The sequence below is a fragment of the Oryctolagus cuniculus genome, chromosome 9, assembly GCF_964237555.1.
Source record: "Oryctolagus cuniculus chromosome 9, mOryCun1.1, whole genome shotgun sequence".
Taxonomy (NCBI): Eukaryota; Metazoa; Chordata; class Mammalia; order Lagomorpha; family Leporidae; genus Oryctolagus; species Oryctolagus cuniculus.
Genome location: NC_091440.1, coordinates 137,229,402 through 137,257,055, shown reverse-complemented (window position 1 = coordinate 137,257,055; position 27,654 = coordinate 137,229,402). Strand labels below are relative to the sequence as shown.

The 27,654-nt window shown below is 57.0% G+C and overlaps 1 long non-coding RNA gene across 1 annotated transcript; it reads right to left on the bottom strand.

Moving 5' to 3' along the window:
- Positions 1 to 429: 429 nt before the first annotated feature.
- Positions 430 to 27,654, bottom strand: LOC127492087 (uncharacterized). Its single transcript, XR_007921120.2, has 3 exons — positions 27,506 to 27,654; positions 27,001 to 27,090; positions 430 to 1,317 (listed from the first exon to the last, which is right to left on the bottom strand). It is a non-coding gene; the product is annotated as an uncharacterized lncRNA (long non-coding RNA).

The following is a 27,654-nucleotide window of genomic DNA, read 5'->3' as shown; positions in this document are numbered from 1 at the left end:
TATGGGATGCCAGCGTCACAGGTCACAGGCAGCAGGTGATGGCTTTACCTGCCACACCACAATGCTGGCCCCTGTATATGAAATTTTAAACCGTTTATCTGAGAGGCAGAGAGACAGAGCTCTTCATTACTGGTTTATTCTCCAAATGCCCACAACGGCCAGGGCTGGGCCCGACCAAAACCTGGAGACACAAACAGTCCAGGTCTGCGGTGTGAGAGGGACTCAAGTGCTGGAGCCGTCGCCTGCTGCCTTCCAGGGTGTGCGCTGGCAGCAAGCTGGCGTTAGGAGCGGAAGCCAGGGCTTGAACCCAGGTACTCCTGTGTGGTACGTGGACATCTTATCCACTGGGAAAACACAGACCTGCATATGGAACTTTTAAAAAGATCCCTGTGGCTTTGAGAGAACAGATAGAAACTTCACCAACAGCGCTGTAAGATTAGCATCATGTTGAAATGCAGCAGGTGAGACATGTCATTATTTGTGGCAATGTGTTATAGACAGATTTTTAGCATGCAGGAAGTACGGATTTCTGATGCGCCCCCTCCCCACCCGCAGCCCCTGTTGCTGACACGGCTGTGGTAGGGTTGTTACAGCTGGTGAGTCAGTGCTGATCCGTGAGCTGCAGCTGTAGCTCTGCGTGTTCTACAGACGTACACTGCACTCACAACAGCCCCCTCGCCCTCCAAATCCCTGTGCTCCTCCCCTCCAGAAATCCAGAACCGTCCTACCAGGGTGGCGCATATACAGCCTGTTCAGACCACTTCTTTCGCTTTCCAACATGCATTTTAAATTCTTCCATGTCTTTCCGTGGCTGGGGGTTTACTTCACTCTTCCCTGAATTACAGCTCATTGCATGGATGCACCACAAAGGGCATCTTGGTGGTTGAGTTTGGGAAATTACAGTAGTTGAGTTGCCGTTCATGTAGGGGAGCACCAGGGAGCACGCTGTTGGATCACAGGAAGGAGCGTGTGTAACTCCATCGGAGACCTGCACCGCCTCCCATGGGGCCGGGCCGCCTGCACTGCCACCTGCGGTGGGTGAGCACTCGCGCTGTTCCCTGTCACTGCTGGCACTTGGTACCAGTGCTCTGGATGGGAGCCCTTCTGATGCGGTCGGAGTGTTCTTGAGTTTGTCCCTCTCTGATCGTGGGCTAGGAGCATCTGTGACAGCAGCACATGTTTGGTGAGCTGTCCAGGTCTCTGTCCATTTCTGACTGAGTTGTTGGCTTCCTTGTTGGCCGTCAGGAGTGTTTGTGTCTTGGGAGCGAGTCCGTATCAGTTTTCTTGTTAGTGACTGTGCTTTCGGGGCAGGCAGCCCTGAAAATGAAAGGAGGGTGTCATCAGCTCTGGGTGGAGGGTTTGGAAGCCGGATACAGAGTACAAGACGATGAGAGCCAGTGGCTGACGCGGAACCTGGGGTGACGGCGAGAAAGTCGTTTCTGCCTGCAGAGAGACTTGCAAGACTGGGAATGGCCAAGGGACTGTGGATTTGTGGCGGACACCTGGGCAGAGGGTGGGAAAATAAAGCTCACAAGCCCCCAGCAGGGCTCCTGAAGGGATCAGATGCAGGCTCTGGCAGCAGCTAAGGAGCTGAAAGCGGGGGCCACAGCTGTGATGTAGAGGGGAAAGATGCCGCCTGCAGTATCAGCATCCCATAGGGATCTGGTTCAAGTCCCGGCTGCTCTACTTCCCAGCCAGCTCTCTGCTATGGCCTGGGAAAGCAGCGGAGGATGGCTCAGTGCTTGGGCCCCTGCACCCACATGGGAGACCGGGAGGAAGCTCCTGGCTTCATATCAGCCCAGCTCTGGCTGGTGCAGCTATTTGGGGAATGAACTGGTGAGTGGAAGATTCTCTCTCTCTCTCTCTCTCTCTCTCTCTCTCTCTCTTCCTCCCTCCTTCCCTCCTTCCCTCCCTCCCTTCCTCCCTCCCTCTCCCTCTCCGTCTCTGTCTCTGCCTCGCTGTAACTCTGCTTTTCAAATAGGGAAATCTTCAAAACAAAACAAAAGGACTGAAAAGGTTCATTCAGGGTCTCAGGCTGGATGCCAGACCAAGTCCAGAGTGGGTCCTCAGGCCCAGGTGCTCTGGAAGGACCAGGCTGTTTCCTGAGACCCCAGGCCACTTGCTAAGAGCTCCCTGGAGAGCATCTCAGGACTTGCTTCCCTGCACTCAGCCAGCAGAGCAGGCCCAGCCCTTTGTGTCGGCATCCGTGTGATTCTGGGGTGGCACATGCACTGAGTGCAGGAGCTGGGGGTCATGGTGCCTTCCTAGGAGGCTAGGCAGAGTTGTGCCTTAGGGTTGGGGCTCCTCAGGGAGGCCTGATGGGGCAGTGCCAGCTGACGCTGTGGGAATGAAGCTGATGTGGACACCACAGAGTGACCAACACTGTGAAACACCTGCCGAGGAAAGCTGCAAGCAGTATGCTCCACAGAGCGCAGAAAACCACATACACAGGGGTGGGCGCTGCGGCACAGTAGGTAAAGCTGCCGTCTGCAGTGCCGTCATCCTGTGTGGCCACCGGTTCAAGTCTTGGCTTCTCTGCTTCCGTCCAGCTCTGCTCATGTGCCTGGGAAAGCAGCAGAAGATGGCCTAAGTCCTAGGGCCCCTGCACCCAAGTAGGAGACCCAGAAGAAGCTCCTGGCTTTAACTTGGCCCAGCCTCAGCTATTGCAGCCATTTGGGGAGTGAACCAGTGGGTGGATGATCCATCTCTGTCTCTTCGCTCTGTCTCTGTAACTCTGACTTACAAAAAAGAAACACATTCACACACACACACACACACACACACATCAGGCTGCAGCCTCAGAGAGCAGCCACCTGGGCAAGGACCAACAGAGGTCTTCACCTGGATTTCAGAGGGTGCCTTGGACAGTCTGGGAGCCTGAGCAGGCACCTGCTGCAGGAGTGGGCCCTGCATAGAAGACACCCCCTCCCCCACCAGGTCTGAGCCCTGAATCCTGAGCTGCCACCGGGAAAGCCAGGGTGTGGCAGCTGTTCCCACCACAGTGTGGCCAGGTGATGGACATGAACTTCAGGACTTTGCGTCTCCCTGCTGAGGTCTGGATCTTGCCTTGGTCTGATTAATCCTTTCTGCTAGCCTGTTACCCTTTCTGGAAATGGAGATGTGTGCAATTACTGGTTCACCGCAGAGACTTTGGACTTGGGCTTTTGAGTTGATGTCAGACTGGATCAGGACGGGTGCTACTGGGGATGGGATGATTGCAGGCCGTGTGTGAGAAGGGCTTCAGGGTCTGGGAGCCAGGGCCAGCCTGGCTCTCGCACTTGCAAGTCTAAGTGAATGGTACTAAAATGTGAAAGCTTAGTCCAATCTTGGTGCTTAGGGGCAGGGTTTCTGGGATGTGATCACACTGGGCTAACTCACTGGGGTGGGTCCCAGCGATACAATCACAGTGGCTTTGCCAGGAGTGGAAGACACACAAGAGCTCTCCGCTTGCCTCGTGAAGTCCTGCAGGGCCTGGGCACTCTGCTGGCCCACGGACCCCAAAGCTGGTGTTTGCTGTCGTCACGGGACGCTCGCTGGTACTCCAGGTTTACTGAGGAGGATTGCCCTGGTTTTGTCTTTGCTGTGGCACACGCCGTGGCGCACTCAGAGAAACCGCCACTAGGCAGAGGAGGATGTGTTCCCTGCCCTTGGCCTGTCTGTCTGCTGCCTGTGGACAGCTCCTCTTGTTTTGCCTGCAGCCACCGCCATCGCAAGGAGATGAGAAAGCTGTTAGGTTTTCTGCAAGCTGCTGAAGCATTTCCCATGGTCGTCTTTTTCTTATCTTTTTTTTTTTTAAAAGATTTTATTATTTATTTGAGAGGTAGAGTTACAGACAGAGAGAGGGAGAGACAGAGAGAAAGGTCCTCCATCTACTGGTTTACTCCCTGGATGGCGGCAAGAGCCGGAGCTGAGCCAATCAGGAGCCAGGAGCTTCTTCCGGATCTCCCACACGGGTGCAGTGGCCAAGAACTTGGGCCGTCTTCCACTGCTTTCCCAGGCCATAGCAGAGGGCCGGAAGGGAAGTGGAGGAGGCGGGACTTGAACCAGTGCCCATATGGGATACCGGCACTGCAGGTGGTGGCTTTACCAGCTATGCCACAGCACCGGCCCTTCCCACTGACTAGGAAGCAGTCATCAGTATTCCAGTGTGGCTGGCATCGCCTCTGTGGATAGTGACGGTGCCTGTCCATCACTTCGTTCCCCTGAATAAATAGGGACAGAGCCTTTAGGAATTAATACACACAGCAGAGCGGGACAGCACAGCAGAGCTCGCTGTTCCCGACTGTGATAGATGTTTCTGGACAGCTCACAGTGCCAGGAGCATGAGACTGGACAACGCAGGTCAAAAATCTGGCCTTGAAGCCCACGTGTTAACTTGGCTTATAAACAGAAGAATCTTCAGACACTGCTGATTTTAAATGCATTATGGATTTATGCTGGAATCTGTTGGTGCTGTTTCCGGTTTCAGCGACCATGGTGCTGCAGGGGAGGCGCAACAGAAAGCGCTGGCACGCACGGAGCCCTGACGTCTCCACAGCAGTGTCCACCCAGAGCACTGCGCAAGGAGGCCTTCTGCCGTGGCGCGTGCGGAAGGCAGTGCCGGGAAACACCCTTCCTTGTCTTCTCGGCTGGGATTTAGTCCCCTTTAGGATGAGTTTCCACCAGCTCCTAGGATAACGGTCATTTCAGCACACAGACATACCGCCAGACATGAACAGGCAAACACCACACACACATGCACGTGTAACACCACACGGTCCCATCTCCTCCAGGCAAACACACACCTGTGAACAGCCGTGTCAGGTTGTACAGACAGCTGTGAGCAGCTGTGTCACCGTGCAGACACACGATGTGAGCAGCTGTGTCACCGTGCAGACACACGATGTGAGCAGCTGTGTCACCGTGCAGACACACCTGTGAGCAGCTGTGTCACTGTGCAGACACACGACGTGAGCAGCTGTGTCACTGTGCAGACACATGACGTGAACAGCTGTGTCACTGTGCAGACACATGATGTGAGCAGCTGTGTCACCGTGCAGTCACACGATGTGAGCAGCTGTGTCACTGTGCAGACACACGACGTGAGCAGCTGTGTCACAGTGTAGACACATGATGTGAGCAGCTGTGTCACCGTGCAGACACATGATGTGAGCAGCTGTGTCACTGTGCAGACACATGATGTGAGCAGCTGTGTCACCGTGCAGTCACACGATGTGAGCAGCTGTGTCACTGTGTAGACACACGACGTGAGCAGCTGTGTCACTGTGTAGACACATGATGTGAGCAGCTGTGTCACTGTGTAGACACACGACATGAGCAGCTGTGTCACCGTGCAGTCACACGATGTGAACAGCTGTGTCACTGTGCAGACACATGATGTGAGCAGCTGTGTCACCGTGCAGACACATGATGTGAGCAGCTGTGTCACCGTGCAGTCACACGATGTGAGCAGCTGTGTCACTGTGTACAGACACATGATGTGAGCAGCTGTGTCACTGTGCAGACACACGATGTGAGCAGCTGTGTCACTGTGCAGACACAGGATGTGAGCAGCTGTGTCACTGTGTACAGACAGTGTGAGCAGCTGTGTCACTGTGCAGACACACGATGTGAGCAGCTGTGTCACTGTGCAGACACATGATGTGAGCAGCTGTGTCACTGTGTAGACACACGACATGAGCAGCTGTGTCACTGTGTAGACACATGATGTGAGCAGCTGTGTCACCGTGCAGACACACGACGTGAGCAGCTGTGTCACCGTGCAGACACATGATGTGAGCAGCTGTGTCACCGTGCAGACACATGATGTGAGCAGCTGTGTCACCGTGCAGTCACACGACGTGAGCAGCTGTGTCACCGTGCAGACACACGACGTGAGCAGCTGTGTCACTGTGTAGACACATGATGTGAGCAGCTGTGTCACCGTGCAGACACACGACGTGAGCAGCTGTGTCACCGTGCAGACACATGATGTGAGCAGCTGTGTCACCGTGCAGACACATGATGTGAGCAGCTGTGTCACCGTGCAGTCACACGACGTGAGCAGCTGTGTCACCGTGCAGACACACGACGTGAGCAGCTGTGTCACCGTGCAGACACATGATGTGAGCAGCTGTGTCACTGTGTACAGACACATGATGTGAGCAGCTGTGTCACTGTGCAGACACACAACATGAGCAGCTGTGTCACTGTGTAGACACATGATGTGAGCAGCTGTGTCACTGTGTAGACACATGATGTGAGCAGCTGTGTCACCGTGCAGACACACGATGTGAGCAGCTGTGTCACTGTGTAGACACATGATGTGAACAGCTGTGTCACCGTGCAGTCACGCGCCTGTGACCCATGCTTGGTTGTGTAGATTGTTCAGGACATAGGCATCATAGGGGCACATCAAGGGCCAGGGTTGGCACACACAGGACCTATACTCTATCCGAAGAGACAGAACAAACAAGTAAATCTGCCAGGTGGTGACTGATGATAGAGAAAAGAAGCAGGGAGGAAGATGCAGCCGGGAAGAAGACCCAGGGACAGCTGGGGACAGTGCCGCAGGGCACTGGGACACTCGCTTGGGAAATAGCCTGTGTGAACTCATCTGCTTATCCAGACGCTAACCAGGCAGCAGACCCACCTGCCAGCGCAGCTTGGACTTGCCCAAGAGGCCAGTGTCCGAGTGCCGTGGAGACCATTGTGTGTTGTGAAGACGATCATGGTAGCAACATCTGCAGCTAGGACCGAGGGTAATGTGAGTGGATCCCTGTGCACAGTGAACAGTCCCAGAGCTCAGACACTGTTGTTAATGTCAGCCCCTGATGGATACCAGAGCCGCCCTGAAACCCAGGGCACCCACAGCCTGCTGGGAAGGCAGTCGCTTCCATTTGGAGGTGAGCGCCAGGCCACAAGAGAGGAGGTCAGCAGTGACTGCACACAGGCAAGACCGCAGTCCGCCTGCCTGGTCAGGAAGGTCTCAGTCTTTGCCTGTTCTGGAAAATCAGCCTGCAGTCTGTTCACGAGATGAATCCAGGCAGCCGCGAGGCCGGGGAGAGCAGCCCTGCCCTGAGAAAGGCAGAGGTGGCGCTGCGGCGTCCGAGACCGTGACCGCGGCAGCCGGAGGCTGCTTCAGGGCTCGTGGGTTAGGTCTCACCCAGGGGGCAGGCAGCAGAGGGAGCTGGCGTCGTGTCAGAGGGGCAGGGCAGGCGTGTTCTGCACGGGTCCCTCCACATCCCGCAGGTCCTGTTGCCGTGCCGGGCTCAGAGAGCCCAACCCTCAGGGCCCACAGTGGCCGTCCGCACGTGAGTCAGCACCCTCGTGGGTGGCAGCGTGAGTGCTTCTGGCGGTGACAGGCTACTGCATATGTTTCTAAAAGTATTTCCTAAAAAGGGATTTGTGATGTTTTCACCATAGAGAAATGATGAATGTTTGAGGAGATACGCGTGTTTGCCCTGACCTAACACTGTACTTGTGCACATACGGAAATGTTGCATGGTTACCTGTGGACTTGTAGTTTTTATGTATTAGCTAGAAATAAAAAGAGTTACCAGTGAAATTACGGCTGTGCCTACGCTGTTCACAGGGCCTGTGTGTGTTTCTGGAGTTGGAGAACGAGCGGAGAGCCCCGAAGGCGGGGCTGGCATAACTGCAGGTGCATCGCTCTCCCTGCCACCACACGGGGCTGCACAGCCTGCAGACGCTCTGCCGCGAGCCCTCTTCAGCAGACCAGCTGTTGGAGGGTAGGAGAGTTCTTCGTATGTCATCTTACAGCCCCGGCACGTGTGAGGGTCACCAGGGTCACTCGGCCAGGAGGGCGGAGGTAGTCTGGGTCCCGGCCCTGACCAGACCTAGGGGCCGTGGGACTGCCGCCCTGTAGCACGTGCTGCAGTCTTCCAGGCCCCAGGTGTGCACACAGTGCTGCCGCGATGCTCGGAATACAGGGGCAGGGTCGCGACCCAGCCTGAGGGTTCCTGGTGTGCCAGGCTCACACGGGCTGTGGAGGCCTGCGTGTCTCGGGGTCTTGTGCTGCTTTCTTGCTGTTTCTGGGTCCTTTATGTAAATGTCATCTCCTGGGTCTCAGTGTTTAAATGATCTTGAGCCCCAGGCTCTGTCCTTTTCTAGAAAGTATTTACTTGCAAGGAGGGGAGAGAATATCTTCTGTGGGACATAGCTGAGGCTGGGCCCAGACACTCAGTGCAGGTCCCTGCGACCCACCTCGCGGCCTCAGCCGCCATCTGCAGCCTCTCCGGCGCACAGCAGCAGGAAGCTGGATTTGAGCTGGACGCGGGACTGGTGAGGACATGTCTGTCCTGAGCAGAGGTTTCGCAGCTGTGCCACAGCCTCTGCCCTCCCGCCCCCATCTGAAACTCCTTGTCTAGGGAAGGTAAGAACTCCATAGGGAAGAAAACTTTACTTAAGCCATAGAGACTTTGACGGATGGATGGTCAGATTTTCTGGATTTGCAAGGAGCTCATTCAGAGGAGTGAAAAGTCAGAAGAAAGGCGGCAGGGGATGTGGCCGTGCGGCTGTCAGCACCGAAGCACAGGTGGAAGCTTCTCATAAAGGAAACAGCAGCAGAACGCGAGTCAGTGGTCAGCTTGGCAGGAGACCCAAACAAGGAGTTGCACGGGCCTCAGCGCTAGGGAAGGCAGGAGGGGAGAGTGCTTTGTGGGGGAGGGCAGTTGGAACACCTGCTCTCTGTAGCATTAAAGTGTCTTTTTCCTGATTTATTTTTATTCATGATAGAGACAGACAGACAGACACCTCCACCCACTGGTTTGCCCCTCAGATACATGTAACACCCAGGCTGGACCTGGCTGAAGCCCGGAGCCAGAAAGTCAATCCAGGTCTCCCAGGATGCACAGCAGCAGGAAGCTGGAGTCAGGAGCCCGAGCTGGACTCGAACCCAGACACTCACATAGTGAATGAGGACGTCTTAACTGCTAGGTCAAATGCCCATCCCTATAGATATCTTTAAATCTTTAAAAATCTTTTAAAAAAAATATCGATTGATTGATTTGAAAGTTGGAGTTACAGAGAGACACAGACAGAGAGAGGTCTTCCGTCCACTAGTTCACTCCCCAGATGGCCGAAATGGCTGGAGATATGCTAATCCAAAGTCAGGAGCCTGGAGCTTCCTCCAGATCTCCCATGTGGGTACAGGGGCCCAGGGACTTGGGCCATCTTCCACTGCTTTCCCAGGCCAGCAGAGAGCTGGAGCAGTCGGGACTTGAACCGGCGCCCATATGGGATGCCAGCACTGCAGGCAGTGGCTTTACCTGCTATACCACAGCATGTAGATACCTTAATTGCAGGTCTCCTTTGAAGGAGCAAGCCCACTGTATGGAATTTACTGTAGGGATGTAGTGATGGGAGCTCACTTAAACCTCTGGCTGGTGACATCAAACTCATTTAATTACACATTATTTGTAATGGCAAAAAACTGGTGAAAAATCTGTCCCGGTTGCCCCTCTTCCAGGCCAGCTCTCTGCTATGGCCAGGGAGTGCAGTGGAGGATGGCCCAAGTGCTTGGGCCCTGCACCCCATGGGAGACCAGGAGAAGCACCTGGCTCCTGGCTTCGGATCAGCACGGTGTGCCGGCCGTGGTAGCCATTGGAGGGTGAACCAACAGCAAAGGAAGACCTTTCTCTCTGTCTCTCTCTCACTGTCCACTCTGCCTGTCAAAAAAAAAAAAAAAAAAAAAAAAAAAACTGGTGAAAAACAAAGGAGAATCCATAAATGGAAAATCAGGCGCCAGTCTTTGTATCCCTTGTTAATGACGCTGCTGCCTCGCCTCTGAAAGTCACAGCTTGGGTCGAGTCTTGCCCATTGTCCTCTCCAATCTCCCTTCCAGCTGGCAGGGTGAGAGTTAGGGCCAGCGGACTTGACTCCACATAGTCCATCAGCTAAACTGACTTCACTGTTGGACGGAGCTGCTTGTCCTTCTCACCGGATGTGCGGGTGTGAGTTTGAATTACAGCCCCAAGTGCAAAACGTTGAATGCTTCCATAGCACTGGGACTTCTGTGCAGGCCCGAAGAACAAGTCCAAGAACAAGTCCTCTGGAATGACGTCAGGCCCTTATTTTCAGTTTGGATAAACAGGGTGAGGCTGCCGACGGGCAGGCTTGAGTGCACATAGGAATAAAACCTAATTAGCGCAGTGCAAGATGGACTCTTGTTTCTCATTACTACGTGGTGCACATCACATAAATAATCAAGGCGCCGTCTTGGGACTTGGGAGGCCCACATGCAGACAGCAGAATTCATCAAGAGGAGCGGCTAGCCGGATCCAGGATGAGCAAGGCAACTCGGCCGCCTGTGGCGGGGCCAGGGGGCAAAGGCTGTGTGGAACGCAGGTGTCCCTGCCAGGCGCACGAGCTCACCTGGGAGCCCCTGTGTCCTGCTGGCTGTGGTGGGCTCACCTGGGAGCCCCTGTGTTCTGGCTGTGGTGGGCTCACCTGGGAGCCCCTGTGTCCTGCTGGCTGTGGTGGGCTCACCTGGGAGCCCCTGTGTCCTGCTGGCTGTGGTGGGCTCACCTGGGAGCCCCTGTGTCCTGCTGGCTGTGGTGGGCTCACCTGGGAGCTCCTGTGTTCTGGCTGTGGTGGGCTCACCTGGGAGCCCCTGTGTTCTGGCTGTGGTGGGCTCACCTGGGAGCTCCTGTGTTCTGGCTGTGGTGGGCTCACCTGGGAGCCCCTGTGTTCTGGCTGTGGTGGGCTCACATGGGAGCCCCTGTGTCCTGCTGGCTGTGGTGGGCTCACCTGGGAGCCCCTGTGTTCTGGCTGTGGTGGGCTCACCTGGGAGCCCCTGTGTTCTGCTGGCTGTGGTGGGCTCACCTGGGAGCCCCTGTGTCCTGCTGGCTGTGGTGGGCTCACCTGGGAGCCCCTGTGTCCTGCTGGCTGTGGTGGGCTCACCTGGGAGCTCCTGTGTTCTGGCTGTGGTGGGCTCACCTGGGAGCCCCTGTGTTCTGGCTGTGGTGGGCTCACCTGGGAGCTCCTGTGTTCTGGCTGTGGTGGGCTCACCTGGGAGCCCCTGTGTTCTGGCTGTGGTGGGCTCACATGGGAGCCCCTGTGTCCTGCTGGCTGTGGTGGGCTCACCTGGGAGCCCCTGTGTTCTGGCTGTGGTGGGCTCACCTGGGAGCCCCTGTGTCCTGCTGGCCGTGGTGGGCTCACCTGGGAGCCCCTGTGTTCTGCTGGCTGTGGTGGGCTCACCTGGGAGCCCCTGTGTCCTGCTGGCTGTGGTGGGCTCACCTGGGAGCCCCTGTGTCCTGCTGGCTGTGGTGGGCTCACCTGGGAGCTCCTGTGTTCTGGCTGTGGTGGGCTCACCTGGGAGCCCCTGTGTTCTGGCTGTGGTGGGCTCACCTGGGAGCTCCTGTGTTCTGGCTGTGGTGGGCTCACCTGGGAGCCCCTGTGTTCTGGCTGTGGTGGGCTCACATGGGAGCCCCTGTGTCCTGCTGGCTGTGGTGGGCTCACCTGGGAGCCCCTGTGTTCTGGCTGTGGTGGGCTCACCTGGGAGCCCCTGTGTTCTGCTGGCTGTGGTGGGCTCACCTGGGAGCCCCTGTGTCCTGCTGGCTGTGGTGGGCTCACCTGGGAGCCCCTGTGTCCTGCTGGCTGTGGTGGGCTCACCTGGGAGCCCCTGTGTCCTGCTGGCTGTGGTGGGCTCACCTGGGAGCTCCTGTGTTCTGGCTGTGGTGGGCTCACCTGGGAGCCCCTGTGTTCTGGCTGTGGTGGGCTCACCTGGGAGCTCCTGTGTTCTGGCTGTGGTGGGCTCACCTGGGAGCCCCTGTGTTCTGGCTGTGGTGGGCTCACATGGGAGCCCCTGTGTCCTGCTGGCTGTGGTGGGCTCACCTGGGAGCCCCTGTGTTCTGGCTGTGGTGGGCTCACCTGGGAGCCCCTGTGTCCTGCTGGCTGTGGTGGGCTCACCTGGGAGCCCCTGTGTTCTGCTGGCTGTGGTGGGCTCACCTGGGAGCCCCTGTGTTCTGGCTGTGGTGGGCTCACCTGGGAGCTCCTGTGTCCTGCTGGCTGTGGTGGGCTCACCTGGGAGCTCCTGTGTCCTGCTGGCTGTGGTGGGCTCACATGGACACTGCTGACTCTGCCTGGCTCCTGCCTGCCTGGCCACCTACTTCTGCTTTCACTCCAGCCCCTGATCTCTTATGTCATCAAGACCCCAAGTGTGACAGTCACGTCTGCAGAATCCAGCACTGCACTGGGCTGGAAACCACTCCGGAGGAAGCCTCCTCCCCAGCCCCTGGCCTCCTTCCCTCTCCCTTGGTACCCAGGGCTGTCAGAGTCCTCTGGGCCCAGCAGTCCATGCACATCCGGGTGCCCAACACCCAGACATGGGGCTGTGCCTTTCACACATTTAGTCTGGCCAGTGCTCTGGGAGGTAAGCTGAGTGGAACGGTTTCTGCTTCAACCAGATATGAGGGGACACTGAGAGGCAGCAAAGGCTTCTGTGTTGGGGAAGGAGGGCATTTTGGGGGCGTCCTGACGAGGGCAGGGGACAAGAGTGCCTCGTGGGCCTTCAGGGGGACATCAGCTTGACACTGACCCTGGACAAATCACTGTTTGAGTGATAGCTATGGGGACATCCCAACTCACAGGAAGAACACAGTGCCTCAGTTATGGGAGTAACTCAGATATACAGATGCCATCATGGTGTCTTCAGTTTTTAAAACCGTTCTTGGCAGAGACTGAGCATTCTGAATGTGATGATGATGATAAAACAAAGCAGAACCCCACAGTTGTGCACTGGCCTAGCACGCAGATGTGTGCAGGTCATTACGGTGCCTGAGAAATAGCTAATTTATGCAGCCTCGCCCTGATGCCATGACTGTGCAAACAGAAGCACTACTCCAAGAGCTGAACTAACCTCACAGAATTGTAGCTGACCACTTCGTGAAGTGCTGACCTAGTGCTCCATCACATCGATAACCGTAACTAAGTTTTCCAGAGGAAATCCACACAGAGGAACTATTGAAATGAAGAATGTAATGTTGTGAGATGACCTTACTCAGTTTTCACTGTTTCCCAAAGCTTTTTTTTTTTTTTTTTTTTAACAGGCAGAGTGGACAGTGAGAGAGAGAGACAGAGAGAAAAGTCTTCCTTTGCCGTTGGTTCACCCTCCAATGGCCGCCGCGGCTAGCGCACTGCGCTGATCCGAAGCCAGGAGCCAGGTGCTTCTCCTGGTCTCCCATGGGGTGCAGGGCCCAAGCACTTGGGCCATCCTCCACTGCACTCCCTGGCCACAGCAGAGAGCTGGCCTGGAAGAGGTGCAACCGGGACAGAATCCGGTGCCCCGACCGGGACTAGAACCCGGTGTGCCGGCGCCGCTAGGTGGAGGATTAGCCTAGTGAGCCGTGGTGCCGGCCTCCCAAAGCTTTTTACAGAAAAGCGGATAAACTATCTTGAATGACATCTTATATTCCCTTGTGTGTCTTATTGTTTTGACCATAACGTCTCACTACTTTTTTTTTTGACAGGCAGAGTGGACAGTGAGAGAGAGAGACAGAGAGAAAGGTCTTCTTTTTGCCGTTGGTTCATCCTCCAATGGCCGCCACGGCCGGTGCACCGCACTGATCCGATGGCAGGAGCCAGGTGCTTCTCCTGGTCTCCCATGGGGTGCAGGGCCCAAGCACTTGGGCCATCCTCCACTGCACTCCCTGGCCACAGCAGAGAGCTGAAAGAGGTGCAACCGGGACAGAATCTGGCGCCCTGACTGGGACTAGAACCCGGTGTGCCAGCGCCGCAAGGCGGAGGATTAGCCTAGTGAGCCACAGTGCCGGCACGTCTCACTACTTTTAAAAAACATTATGCATACTGTTTCTCTGCCCCTGTAGCTCAGTGGCTGTCACACCATCTTGAATGGTGGATGTTACCGCTTGGACACTTTTGTTGGAAGCTGCAATGTGGCAGAGTGGTTGATAGGAAACGGCTCTGGCTGAGAAAGTGTGTGGGGGCTTGGAGACTCCACTGCCAAGTGTCCCCTCTGGGCCAGACCGCAGCATTTCTGCCAAGCCCAGCTTGAGACCACTGCTTCCCTCCCCAGAAGGAGTCTGCCCTCCACATGGTGGTGGCACTTCCAGCCCACTGGCTCTGCTGTTGGGATGCTGTGATGGACGGCTGCACCCATACCTGGTGGGCACATGGCCCCTGCGGGGATCCCCAGAGCTCTCCCTCATGCCCTCTGTCCTGGGAGAGCCCCACGTGGTTCTCAGACACCTGGCACAGGAAGTCTGCCCAAGCGTCTTCCCGCCACTGTGCAGGGAGGGTTCCCAGAAAGGAGGCAGAGTGGAGCGTTGGTGCGAGGGTGTAAGGAGTGCTGTGGCCGAAAAGTGCCGAGGAGGGAGCAGCGAGGTAGCAGCACGGCCGCACCTTGCAGGGGGCATGGAGGTGCCTCCTGCACTTCCATTCCTGTGGGTCCTCACGGGAACCCCACCCCACAGGTTTACCTAATGGGGAAAGCCTCGCCTAACTCCCCTGCTCAGTTTCCCATTTGCCAAACGCAAGTGGCATGGACTCACATGCCCCCTTGCTGTCCCTGGTCAGTGGCCTGGTTTCCTCTCCCATTCCTGCTGCTGGCACCTTGATTCCTCTCTCTCCATGGCAGTCTGAGTATATTTTATTTCGTTTTTCTCGAAGTACTGGTTTTTCGTTTGGTTCATTTTCTGTATTGTTTTCCTGTGTCATCATGTGAGCAGGTGACCGTTGCTAATGGTCACAATGGCCTGTGCCTGCTGTTATTTTAATTAGTGTTTCTGTAACTTCTGCTCTTTACAGGCTGCGAGGACTTGCACCCCTGACTTTGTCAGAGCCAGAGGCGCACATCCGCTGCTCTCGGCCACGTCTCCAGGATCCGTGTCAGCCGGGGGGTCCCGAGGCCGGGAATCAGCCTGCTGGGCATTGTTGGTGTGTGTATTGGAGACGTGTGTGCTCAGATGGGTTTCTGTTGTCTAACTGGGCTTTGATGAACGAGCTGTGAAAGTTCGCACGTGTTCTGGCCGTGAGTCTCTGACCACGCGCAGGTATTTCCTTCTACAGCAAGTCCTTTGAAGCACAGAGGTTTCCGTTTTCGTGAAGTCTGGTTTGTCTGTGTTTTCTTTTGTTGGTTGTGCTTTCGCTGTCATGTCTAAGACTCCATGCCATATCTAAGATCACAAATATTTACTCCTGTAATTCTCTGAGTTTTATGGTTCTAGCTCTGAAGTTTAGGTCTTTGATCCATTTGGGATCCGTTTCACATATGGTGTGAGGTAGAGATTGAATTGTATTTTATTTTTTTAAGATGTATTTATTTATTTGAAAGGCAGAGTTACAGAGGGAGAGACAGAAAGTGGGGGAGGGAGAGGTATCCTCCACCCACTGGCTCACTCCCCAGTTGGCTGCAATGGCCAGGGCTGGGCCAGGGCTGGGCCAGGAGCCAGGAGCTTTATTCAGGTCTCCTACATGGGTGGCACGTTCTCAAACGCTTGGGCCATCTTCCACTGGTTTTTCCGGGCCATTTGCACGGTGCTGTACCAGAAGTGGAGCAGCTGGGACATGAACTGGTGCCCATGTGGGATGTCCGCATGGCAAGGCAGCAACTTTACCAGCTATCTCACCTTTTTTTTTTTTTTTTAAGTTTTTATTTATTTATTTGCAAGTAAGAGTTACACAGAAAAAGATTTTTCTCTTCTATTGGTTCACTCCCCAAACGGCCGCAATAGCTGGAGCTGCGCTGATACAAAATCAGGAGCCAGGAGCTTCTTCCGGGTCTTCCACACAGGGGTGCAGGTGCCCAAGGACTTGGGCCATCTTCTACTGCTTTCCCAGCCCATAGCAGAGAGCTGGATCAGAAGTGGAACAGCCGGGTCTTGAACTGGCGCTCATATGGGATGCCGGCACTTCAGGCCAGGGTGTTAACCCGCTATGCCACAGTGCCAGCCCTAGAACAATCGTTTTCTAACGTAAGACATTTCTGGGAGAGGGTGCTATGGTTTGGAAACTAGTTTGGGGGCCCCCAGCGTCTTGTGTTAATGAGTGATGGGTTAGTCTTAATGAGGAGTGTGTTCAGGGTGGAGACTTGCTCTGATTAGGTTTTGGAGGTGGGCCCAGTGGGAGACCTTCAGGTCACAGGGGTGTGCCCTGGGCCGGCAGCTGGCAGCACAGGGTGGTCCAGTCGGCCTGAGCCGGGTCCAGCCTCTGACTGTCCCTGTGCCTCTGCTCACTGTGTTCTCTTCCCCTGGTCAGATGCCAGCTGAAGGGGCCACCTGGCCTCAGACAGCGACCCTGCAGCACGGCCTTCCTGCCCACGTGGTCTCTCAGGGTTCTAGATTAAGCAGGAAGAGTTAAGTGTCTGCCCCTCCCTTCCTGGCCAGCTCCAGCGTGCCTGTGAGTGTGGCCGTGGCTGCCCCACCCTTCCTGGTCAGCTCCAGCGTGCCTGTGAGCGTGCCCGTGAGTGTGCCCGTGGTTGCCCCTCCCTTCCTGGTCAGCTCCAGTGTGCCTGTGAGCGTGGCCGTGACTGCCCCTCCCTTCCTGGTCAGCTCCAGCATGCCTGTGAGTGTGCCCGTGAGCGTGCCCGTGGTTGCCCCTCCCTTCCTGGTCAGCTCCAGTGTGCCTGTGAGTGTGCCCGTGGTTGCCACTCCCTTCCTGGTCAGCTCCAGCGTCCCTGTGAGCGTGGCCGTGGTTGCCACTCCCTTCCTGGTCAGCTCCAGCGTCCCTGTGAGCGTGGCCGTGGTTGCCCCTCCCTTCCTGGTCAGCTCCAGTGAGCCTGTGAGCGTGGCCGTGGCTGCCCCTCCCTTCCTGGTCAGCTCCAGTGTGCCTGTGAGCGTGGCCATGGCTGCCCCTCCCTTCCTGTCGCTCCCCCTCTTCGTGGAGGAACGACACAAACCCTGCCTAGGCTTCATATCCGAGTCACGGCACCATTATGTCGCTCCCCGTCTTCGTGGAGGAACGACACAGGACCCTGCGCTGTTCTTTCGTCTGCTCGGCCCTCCCCGGGTTTGCTGCTGGTTCTTCCCGGGTTGGCTACTATCCCTTCTACCTCCGTGGAAGGGCAGTTCCCCCTGGCCACATTCCCCACTTCCGCAGGGGAGCGGCACACCGCCGGCCGGCTTTCTCGGGGGCTGCACGGGTTCCCTCAGATGTTCCCCATAGATGTTCCTGGTGCATGCCGTCTCTCTCCTCCTTTATAGTCCTCCTCCGCCAATCCTAACTCGGCTGCCCACACGCCGAGTACGCTGCTCTCCTCCAATCAGGAGTAGGTCCTACAGTTTATTGGTTGAACTGGAGGCAGCTGCGTAGAAGCTGTTTTCTCCTCTCCCAGCGCCATATTGTGGGAGAGCAGATGCATAGAATAAGTCTTAATTCCAGTAACAATATAGTCCGAGTTGCTCCCCACACCTTCCTGGTCAGCTCCAGCGTGCCTGTGAGCATGGCCGTGGCTGCCCCTCCCTTCCTGGTCAGCTCCAGTGTGCCTGTGAGCGTGGCCGTGGCTGCCCCTCCCTTCCTGGCCAGCTCCAGTGTGCCTGTGAGCGTGGCCGTGATTTGAAGACAGCGTTTTCTATCCCCTGGGAAAGTGCCAGAGGGTGCAGTGGCCCAGACACTGAGGAGGGGCAGGGGGAGGAGGGGGAAGGGGCCCCTGTGGCAGAGGCCGGTGGTGGAGTGCGTGTCCTCTCCCTGCCCCTTTGGACAGGGCTCTGTCTGAGGCCCCTTAGCGCGTCGTGGCGCCCAGCGGGCCTCTGTGGAAGGAGTGTGTGCTCAAGGACTTCAGAAGGGGCTGCACACGTTTCTGAGGAGAGCTGGCTCCGTCAGCCAGCCTCTGACGATGGCTGCTGCGGGCAAGCCAGCAGAGTGGGGAGCACGTGTTAGAGGAAGGCAGGGGGACTCACGTTCGCTGTGACACGCAGCAGTCCACAGCACGCGCATGGGTGGGCCAGCGGCACCCTCCTGCCTGCCCGGGTGGCTGTCATTGCTGGCTGGGCTGAGGCCTCACTGTGGTAGAGGGCTTCAGTCTTGTGACCACAGCACTCCTGTAATTCACTGCTGGGGAGCCTCTAACGTGCACAGAGAAGGGCAGGCTGTGTGCTTTGCTCATTATGAAAATTTGCAAATGTGATTTTGCAAGGCTTAAAGGATTACAGAGTGGAAGGCATTATGGTAAGATAAGCAGCTTTCCTGTAGAACACGCTCATATTTCTACTCGCTGAGGCCCCACACACAGACTGTGATTAAAATCACAAGTGAGCCTTCCACCAAAAATAACTATTTTGTTAAGCAGGAATGGGCAGGGAGACAGTGGACAGTTGCCTGGTTTCCTGCACGAATGCCTGGAGATGCGTGCTCCTTGGGATGGATACCCCGTGGGGCGGAAGACGTTGGCCTGGAGACTCCACTGCAGTGGTGCTTACTCAGAATAAAAACCCACCGCATGGATTTTCGCCTTGAAACGGCCAGGGTTGTATTTGGGAGGCTGGGAGGTGACGCTGCGTTCCAGCAGGCACAGAGGAAGCCCCGAGGCCCATCTGGCTCGGGCATCCCTTGAACGAGAGCTGAGTGTGTCCTGTTAACTCCAGGTCTTGAGCTGTGCTTGGTGTGATATGAAGTGAGACAGTCGCCACGTGTGACATGGAGACCCTACTCTCCATTGTCACTGCCAATCCGCACCCCAGACAGTGACGCACCCCACGTTCAAGTCTGGCGCCTGTGGGAGAGCTCGGGCCGGCAGCCCTCTGGGTACGGGACTCGAGAGGTCCCGGATGCTGTGTGGCAGGGACAGCCCTTCCACTGTGTGCAGCATGCCTTCTCACCACCAGCTCTTGATGCTGGAGGACACTTCTCTAACAGGATCTGCAACGAACTGCGGCCCTCAGCCAGAACCGCACGGCCGGTCACCTATGAGACACCTGCGGCATTAGCTCTCCAGAGGAATAATCCACCTTGAGAACGTCATGCTGAGCTCAGTAAGCAAGCAGAGAAGGGCACACACTGGACGATTCTGCTTCTGTGAGGTTCAGAGATGGACAGGGGGCAGTGGGAGCCACGGCTGGCAGAGGGCAGAAAGGGAGTCCGTGTTCGGTGTGTGGAGGAAGAGTTTTGGGGTGGACAGTGGCTGTTCAAAGTGTGGATGTATGTAAGGCCCCAGGACACCTGACGATGGTTAAGATGTGAATTTTGTGTCATTATAGCTTTAAAACTATGTAAATGAGGTATACATACAAATTTAACGTTGGCAGGAACCTTGGAGACGCTTGTCCTCAGGCAAGGCGGCCGCAGGTGCGTTTGCAGCCGTGAGGCCCCTCCTGTGGACTCGCCCCCCTCCCCCCCGCCAGGGCTCTGCAGGCAGGCGCTGCCGTCTACACCTCCGTGCTCCTGTCCTTGTGAGCTCGTGCTATCCCCAGGCTCCTGTCGCTTAAGCAAGGCCATGTGTGAAATGGACTCCTCAGTTACACCAAAAATCAGTTAAAAGGAAATACAGACTGAGTTCAGACTTGTAAATGCCTGAGCTCTGTGGGAGGAGCGTGGCGTTGTGCAAAGCCACCTTCCCAGGCCCCGGCACCCTCTCCTGCTGCATCTGGCCGGGAGCTGGAGCGCCCAGCCTTCCCAGCCCAGACAGCTGCGGCCTGCTGTGTGTGCCTGCTACCGACTCAGAAGGGCTGATGTCACCACCTGACAGAAAGCTGTGGGGCCACAGCACAGCTCACGCTGTCACCACCAGGGGCTTCACACCCTGCCCGTGGCCACCTTCCTGGGCAGGGCCCCGGGGGGCTTCACTGAGGAGGGAGGGAGGGATTGGCCTTCATCTCCCAGCAGTACCTGAGCTCCTTGTGCAGCAGAAATGCTGTGTTTTGTTAGTAAACTTGGACCAGACCCAGAGCTGGACACACCGTCCGTGTCTTCAGCAAGTGGTCACGAGGAACTGGAGGGTGAAGCCTGGGTCTGATGGCTGCTGGTTGGAGCCCTGCTCATGGCAGGGTCCTGGGGTCCCTCATTGGCAGCCACGTCTGCAGAGCTCACTTGGTGCCCTCTCAGCACAGATATTTTTGCTTTTGATGCCAAAGTGGGGACAGAATGGGCCAGTGGTCTCCATGACTAACTGGCCATTCGTCCCCCTCCCTGGTCCTCTGTGTTCAGCTCCACACACAGTCCATGATGGTGTCCCTACTCCATGGTGAGTGGGGGAACCGTAGCTGTCTGAAGTTCCCTCACAGCCAACAAGGGGACCGCCCAGCAGCTCCACCTAGAAGGATCTGGGCAAGGCTTAGCCAGCCTCCCCTGGGTGAGCACCTGCTAGCCAGAGTGAGCCTTGTTGCACAAGAAAGGGAACGGTGGCCAGCACTGCAGCTCACTTGGCTAATCCTCCGCCTGTGGCGCTGGCACCCCAGGTTCTAGTCCCGGTTGGGATGCCAGATTCTGTCCCAGTTGCCCCTCTTCCAGTCCAGTTTTCTGCCGTGGCCCGGGAAGGCAGTGGAGGGTGGCCCAAGTCCTTGGGCCCTGCACCCACATGGGAGACCAGGAGGAAGCACCTGGCTCCTGGCTTCAGATCAGTGCAGTGTGCCAGCTGTAGCAGCCATGTGGGGGGTGAACCAATGGATAGGAAGACCTTTCTCTCTGTGTCTCTTTCTCTCACTGTCTCTAACTCTGTCAAAAAAAAAAAAAAAAGAGAGCGAGAGAGAGAGAAAGAGAGAGGGAACGGCACAGGTGTTTGTGCAGCTTAGGATGCCCGCATCCCTTAATTACATTGCCTGGGGTCAGGTCCCAGCTCTGCTTCTGATCCTGCACTGCAGACACATACCCTGGGGGGCAGTAGAGGGTGACTCAAGTACTTGGGACCTTGCTGGATTGAGTTCTGGGCTCCTGACTTTGGCCTGGCTGTGTTGGGCATTTGGGGAGGGAACCAGTGGTTGGAAGATGTCTGTCTGTCACGTCTCTCTGCCTCTCAAAGAAATAAATAATTATTTTTCTAAAAGGGGAAGGAATGTGGGGCAGCAAATGAATAACAGATATCACAGACCTGCAAAATTAGTGTTCATAAAAATCCAGGTGTTTGTTTTCTGTTGTTACGCAATAGGGTTCTGCAGACAGAATCCCAGCTGATGAAGCTGTGGTCCTCGGATGTGGGAGCTAAATACAACCTGAAGTCTGCACTGACCCCTGTGTGAATGCATCCTGCGTGCAGACATGACCAGGAAGAAGAGGCAGTGAGACAACTGCTGGGCGCCCTGGACGTCTGGGAGCACATGAAACAGGAGCAAGCCGCACCCAGCTCGAGATGGCCACGCAGGCAGCAGGTTCAAAGCAGAGCCAGTTCTGGAAATGCGCAGGTTTGCAGACGCTGCAAACACAGGACGGCCGAGGCATCAGCACCCGCTGCTGTGTTTGCTCTTGGCCCAGTCTCAGGAGGAAATGCTGACTGCAAGACATCGTGCAAGCCTCCTGCGGGGCTGGGGCTCACAGAGGAACCTCTTGGGAGAATCGCCTGGGGAGGGACACTGGGGGCTCCTGCGTGGGGATGCGGAGGCTCCAAGTGTCCCCTCTGGGCAGGGGTGGCCGTCAGCCTGGGCTCCGGAGTGCCACCAGAGACAGCGCCTGCTGGTGCTTCGCAGAACGCCGAGCACGGGTCAGTGGGAGGGAGCCTGTGGCTGCCAGGGGCCCGCGTTTGCCACAGGAAGCCTCCCCTTCCCCCTTGCATCTCGCCCCTGGGCCTAGGTGCCTTCAACACTGGTCCTTGCTGAATTCCACAAGCAGAAAGGTGCACACGGGAGATGCTGGGCTTCCCGCACCGAGCTGCTTGTCTTTGCAAGGAAAGGGGGGGCGGCGGCCGGGCAGGGCCGGGGCAGGGGCAGGGGCCTGCTGCTCACTTGTACAGCAGGGCCACGCCGTGCTTGCCTGTGCACTGACCGACGTGTGCTTAAGTTCTCCAGATGTCATCCCCTGTACCAAGGTTCTCAGTCGGGAGTTACACAACTGGCTCACTGCGTCCTTGGGAAGGATTTGCTGCTCTTGTGGGAAGGTCTAGAAAGAGCTCCCTGAGGAAGAACGGAGACAGTGTTGAGAGGGTGGGCAGAGGGCAGTGGCTCAGCCACCACTGCCCGCACATCCCTCCCGCTTCCTGCCACGACCTTTCTAAGTCGGGCAGTGTTTTCCTATAAAACTGCTAACAATTTTCATGGTTTAGATTTTTTTAAGACAGTTAGAGAAAGAGACTGGAAGATCTGCTGGTCCTCTTCCCAAGTGGGCACAATGGCCAGGAGCCCAGAACCCGGTTTGGTTTTCCCACATGGGCGGCAGGAGCCCAAGCACTTGGGCCATCATCGGCTGCTTTTCCAGGAGCACTAGCAGGGAGCTGGGTCAGAAGTGGAGCAGCTGGCACTCTGTTATGGGGCGCTGGCATTGCAGGTGGCAGCTTAGTCCACTGCCCACAGTGCTGGCCCCCATGGCTTTAGCTTTATGCGTGCGTGGTATGTAAGGCGTGTAACACGTGATCATAGCTGTTCTGGGGGGTCTTATTTCCATGCAGGTCCCTGCTTCTCTGGCGCCACTCCCCTTTCTAATTGCTGCCAAGGCCACACACAGCCCAGCGCTGCTCTGTATCACACAGCGTCCACCTCTTCAGGAAGTCTAAGACCTCAGTCCAGCTTGCCTGCCTGTGTGGCCCTGAACAGTGCCCACCATGTGCTCTGTTTCAGCACCTCTTCTGCTCTCACGGGAAGGTCCTTGTTCTAGGCTCTTCTCAGACCCTCCCTGTGTCTGTGAACTTGATCCTCCTGTTTCTCTTGGTAGACCAAGGCCTAAGCACATTGGGGCACATTTGGCTAAGAGCACTGCTCTCTCAGCTCCTTCTCCTCCTTTGTCTGCGCAGGAAGATGTGGCCCGAAGGGGCGGGACTTCCCTGGCTGGCTGAGTCTCCTCTCAGGGACCGTGGTCTTGAGCTCCACTCAGACACGCTCAGATCTGGCATCAGTCCCGGCAGCACAGTGGCCCCTGCCGGCCTCGGGAGAGGCAAGGGCGGGTGGGAGCCACAGGGCTGGGCTGAGGGCAGGACTCTGACTGCACCGCTGTGTAGGGCTCCACCTGTGTGTCCACACCTGTGTTCTGGCCCCACCTGTCGTGTCTGTCTCTGCAGCCTCTACCTCAGAGGAGTTGGGAGAAGCTGGATCGCTGAGGCCTGTGAGGTGCCTGGATCTCCCCTGCGGGGTCTAGCAGTTCATCCTTAACCTGCCCTCTGAGGTCCCACAGCGAGCAGGTGACCTGCCCAGGCTGACACAGGCCCCTTGCCGTGGGCAGGGCTGACCAGACACTGCCTCGCAGTAGTGGCCGCCATGCTTCCCTGTGTATGACTGAGACAACCTTTGGGTCACACAGAGGTGCTGTGGTTTTCTGTTTCGTGTTGTTTGGCTGTAGCTCAGGGGAGTGACTCATCTTCCAGACTTTCCCAGCATGCTCTGGGGCCTCAGGCCTCTCATTACCTGGAATATGAAAGTGGCACGTGTTTGTTTAGTTTTCATTTCCCCTGCCCTTCACAGGGGATTAACTGAGTGGAGCAGAAGGAATTGGCCTGCCCCTCGAGCTGGCAGGGCTGGTGATTAGCACAGACCTCAGGGCCACTGATGTCGACACACAGGAGCCACCAGGGCCCCGCCTGAAGTCACACGAGAGCAGTGGCACGGGCTACAAGTGTGAGCTTCCTTAGTTGTGCGCTGAGGAGTCCCTCCAGCCGCCGCCCTGGGCGGTCTGCAGTATGGTTGGGGGACCCGGCCTCAGACGGGGAGGGGCGGGCAGACCTGTGGACCGCCGCTTCCACGCTGACTGCCTGGTTGCCTCCTTACCCGGGTAACGGTTTGACCAGGGACCTGTGCGAAGACTGACAGAAGCCATCTGCAGGGCGGTGGCAAGCTCGCCCCGTACTGTTGAAAGGGACGCAGGTGGCAGCAAGTGACTGCCGTGACTCAGTTGCAACTCAGCAGGCCTGACGACACCAGGAGACAGGTGCCACGTGGAGGGGCATGGTGCCCTCCCCTGGACCACGCACGTCCACGGCCACCGTGCCCTGCAGTGTCCTCACAGACACCGCATGACATGGAGATCTATTTCTGCCCGCACTATGGCAGAGCCAGGCGCTATTAATAACGTAGCCGTGGGGACTGGGGAGTCCAGTCCTGCCAGAGCCCAGCGTGTTTGCTCAGGGCTCTCGGTCGCTCCAGTACATTTCCCATCTCGGTTGCTCCAGCACATTTCCCATTTAGCGCCGCCTCCGAGCGTGTCAGGCTTGATCTGTGACCTTACTAGGACATCGCCAAGCGTACAGGACAGGATTGGAGGCCCAGGCCCTGGAGGCTGCCGGGGTTCCACAGGCATGCGTGCCCGACGCACGCTTTCAGCACCTCACTGCAGCAGTGGCGTCTGCTCTGCACACAGGAGCTGCTGGGGGAGCTGAGGGAGCCCCGAGTTGCTCCCGCTGATGAGGCGGTTGCATCAGTTATGGTGCCCTGGGCTCCTGCTGTCTCCAGACACAGCGTTCCCTGTCACAACCCAGAGCTCAGCCTGAGCGACTCTCAACGGCTGGAGTTCAGACCCAAGGCTCTGTAGCTTGCGCTATAGGAAGCTGCCGTAGTCCCGCTTCTGACCAAAAATGGCAATTTTACGGCCCATAAAATGCAGGCAATGCACTGCCCCTGAAAGGAAATCTGGAGTCTCCTCCGGTCGTCACAAGGCCTCCTTGCAGACTGGAACCCGGAGGACGAGCCTGCGCTCCGCTACCTCTGCACCGGTTATTGCTGCGCTGTCAGTAAACACGCCATGGGAAACACAGAAACGGCAGGGCACTGAAAACCCACATGCAGGCCTCCAGGTCTGCATATGTTCATGTGTAGTCATGTCACCACGTCCTCCTGGCTGCACATGTCCACGTGTGGTCCTGTCACCACGTCCTGGCTGCACGTGTCCACGTGTGGTCATGTCACCACGTCCTCCTGGCTGCACGTATCCACATGTAGTCATGTCACCACATCCTCCTGGCTGCACATGTCCACATGTAGTCATGTCACCACGTCCTCCTGGCTGCACATGTCCACGTGTGGTCCTGTCACCACATCCTGGCTGCACGTGTCCACGTGTGGTCCTGTCACCACATCCTCCTGGCTGCACGTGTCCACGTGTGGTCATGTCACCACGTCCTGGCTGCACATGTCCACGTGTGGTCACGTCACCACGTCCTCCTGGCTGCACGTGTCCACGTGTGGTCACGTCACCACGTCCTCCTGGCTGCACGTGTCCACGTGTGGTCACGTCACCACATCCTCCTGGCTGCACGTGTCCACGTGTGGTCACGTCACCACGTCCTCCTGGCTGCACGTGTCCACGTGTGGTCACGTCACCACGTCCTCCTGGCTGCACGTGTCCACGTGTGGTCACGTCACCACGTCCTCCTGGCTGCACGTGTCCACGTGTGGTCACGTCACCACGTCCTCCTGGCTGCACGTGTCCACGTGTAGTCATGTCACCACTTCCTCCTGGGCATTGCAGTGATTCCTAGCATCAGAACCTAGAGCTTGTGGTAGGCTGCATTTCAGTGAGCAGATGGCCTGCGTGTCTGTGGGGCAGGTGGCCTGCGTGTCTGTGTGTCTGTGGGGCAGGTGGCCTGTGTGTGGGGCAGGTGGCCTGCGTGTCTGCATGTCTGTGGGGCAGGTGGCCTGTGTGTGGGGCAGGTGGCCTGCGTGTCTGCATGTCTGTGGGGCAGGTGGCCTGTGTGTCTGTGGGGCAGGTGGCCTGCATGTCTGTGGGGCAGGTGGCCTGCGTGTCTGCGTGTCTGTGGGGCAGGTGGCCTGCGTGTCTGCATGTCCGTGGGGCAGGTGGCCTGTGTGTCTGTGAGGCAGGTGGCCTGTGTGTCTGCATGTCTGTGGGGCAGGTGGCCTGCATGTCTGCGTGTCTGTGGGGCAGGTGGCCTGCATGTCTGTGGGGTAGGTGGCCTGCGTGTCTGTGGGGCAGGTGCATGCAAAGGTGACCTGGGGAGAGGCGACCCTGAGCTTTTGGTGCACACTGTCACCTGTGACAATCTCTGCTTCCGAGTTCTTCTCCTGGGAGTAACACGTGCTACACTCACCTCTCGCTCCTGGTCCTAGTTACCTCCCCTGATCTAGTTAGACCGGGAAGGATGGAGGGGCTAACGGGGGTTACGCCTCTGAGTCTTCACCAGTCATCCTGGCAATGGGTTGTTAAATGCATAACACTCCAGAGGGTTTTGTGGGTCAAGAGATACACGGTAAGGAAGGGGCCAGTCAGTGGGTTCTAGAACGAGATGCCAGGCACTGGAGGGGCCTTGCTACCCTGCGGGGGAAACTGAGGGTGGAGCAAGCAGGTGAGTGACAGCCACTCAGCTCCCTGAGGAGGCACAGTGAGGAGCTCCCGTCCAGCCCAGCCCCTCCCTACACCAGGGTTTGGCTCCATGTGATATTTTGTTCCTTGCTGTCTACATTTCTTTTCCCTGGAACCGTGTGGTAGAAATCATGTAAGATGTGTACCGCTGATTAATATGCCGCAGTAAGTCCAGGATCTCAGTGGATTACATTTAAGACGAGACAGTAAACTGAGTGAGTCTGGGTATTTGAAAGAAGGTGGTAAAATATCTTTCGCGGTGCTCTGTTACTTCAACAGAGCGAGGAGCACTGGGCCGGCGGCCCTCTCAGGCGCTGTCGCCTCTCCTCTGTCCTCTTTCCAGACTGCATTTGCACCCTCCACGCACCCCCCAGGGGAAGGCATTGGGCGAGATAGTGGAACATGGCGGGAGGCGCGGGGTTCTGACCCAGTATTGTGGAAGCTGAACCAGTCAGAGTCACTGTGGCTTCGCTGTGTAACTTAAGAACCAGTAAGAACCAGACCGAGTTAGTGTAGGGACCATCCCCTCTGGAAGAACCCCAGTGCGCTGTTTAGTGACGATGAGCAGGCAGGAGAGAGAGAACGTGGAGCTGCTGGTGGGCGGCGGATTTCCACACCAGCAGTGACTCATTCTGCAAAACTGGATGTTTAGCAAACACTCACTGTTGTAGCAGGGAAGACAGAACATCTCGTGGTGGGGACCAGCGTTGACTTCTGTACCTGACGTGCAGCGCTCCGGGGGCTGCTCTTGCCCTTCAGAATACAGAGAAGGGAGGTGAAATGTTAGGCCAGGCGTCCTTTATGAGGGAAACGAGTTTTTCTAGAACCGTGTTTGTGAAGGGTCTTGGATCCGAGGTTTCTGGTCTTGATCCCTTACTGGCTGTGGGTCAGATCCTGGCTCCCAGTGAGTTGGTAAACACCGCACTGCGTAGGCCTTGGGAGCTGCAGGTTTGCACACATGCACCTGCGGTGATGCTGATGTGTAGTGTCTCCCCCAGAAGCCCCTTCGTGGCCGGCAGAGGCGCCTAGCCTGGGAGCAGTAGGCAGCTGTGGGAGCCCTGGAAGGGGTGGGGACACCCTGTTGCCCCTGGGATCACCGCTTTCTGAGCATGGCTGGGCCACCTCTGGGCCTCTTTCCCTTGGCCGAGTGAGGGTTAACCCTGATTACCTGTCTTCCCGCGAGCGCCAGGGCAGTGGTTGTGCGTGAGAAGGGGAGAGGGGTCCTGAGAAGCGGCAGCTTGAACGTTCGTCTCCGAGGCGCTCGTGGACGGAGGTGTGCAGCGCCTGGTGGTGTTGAGGCGGGACGGGGCCGCTGAG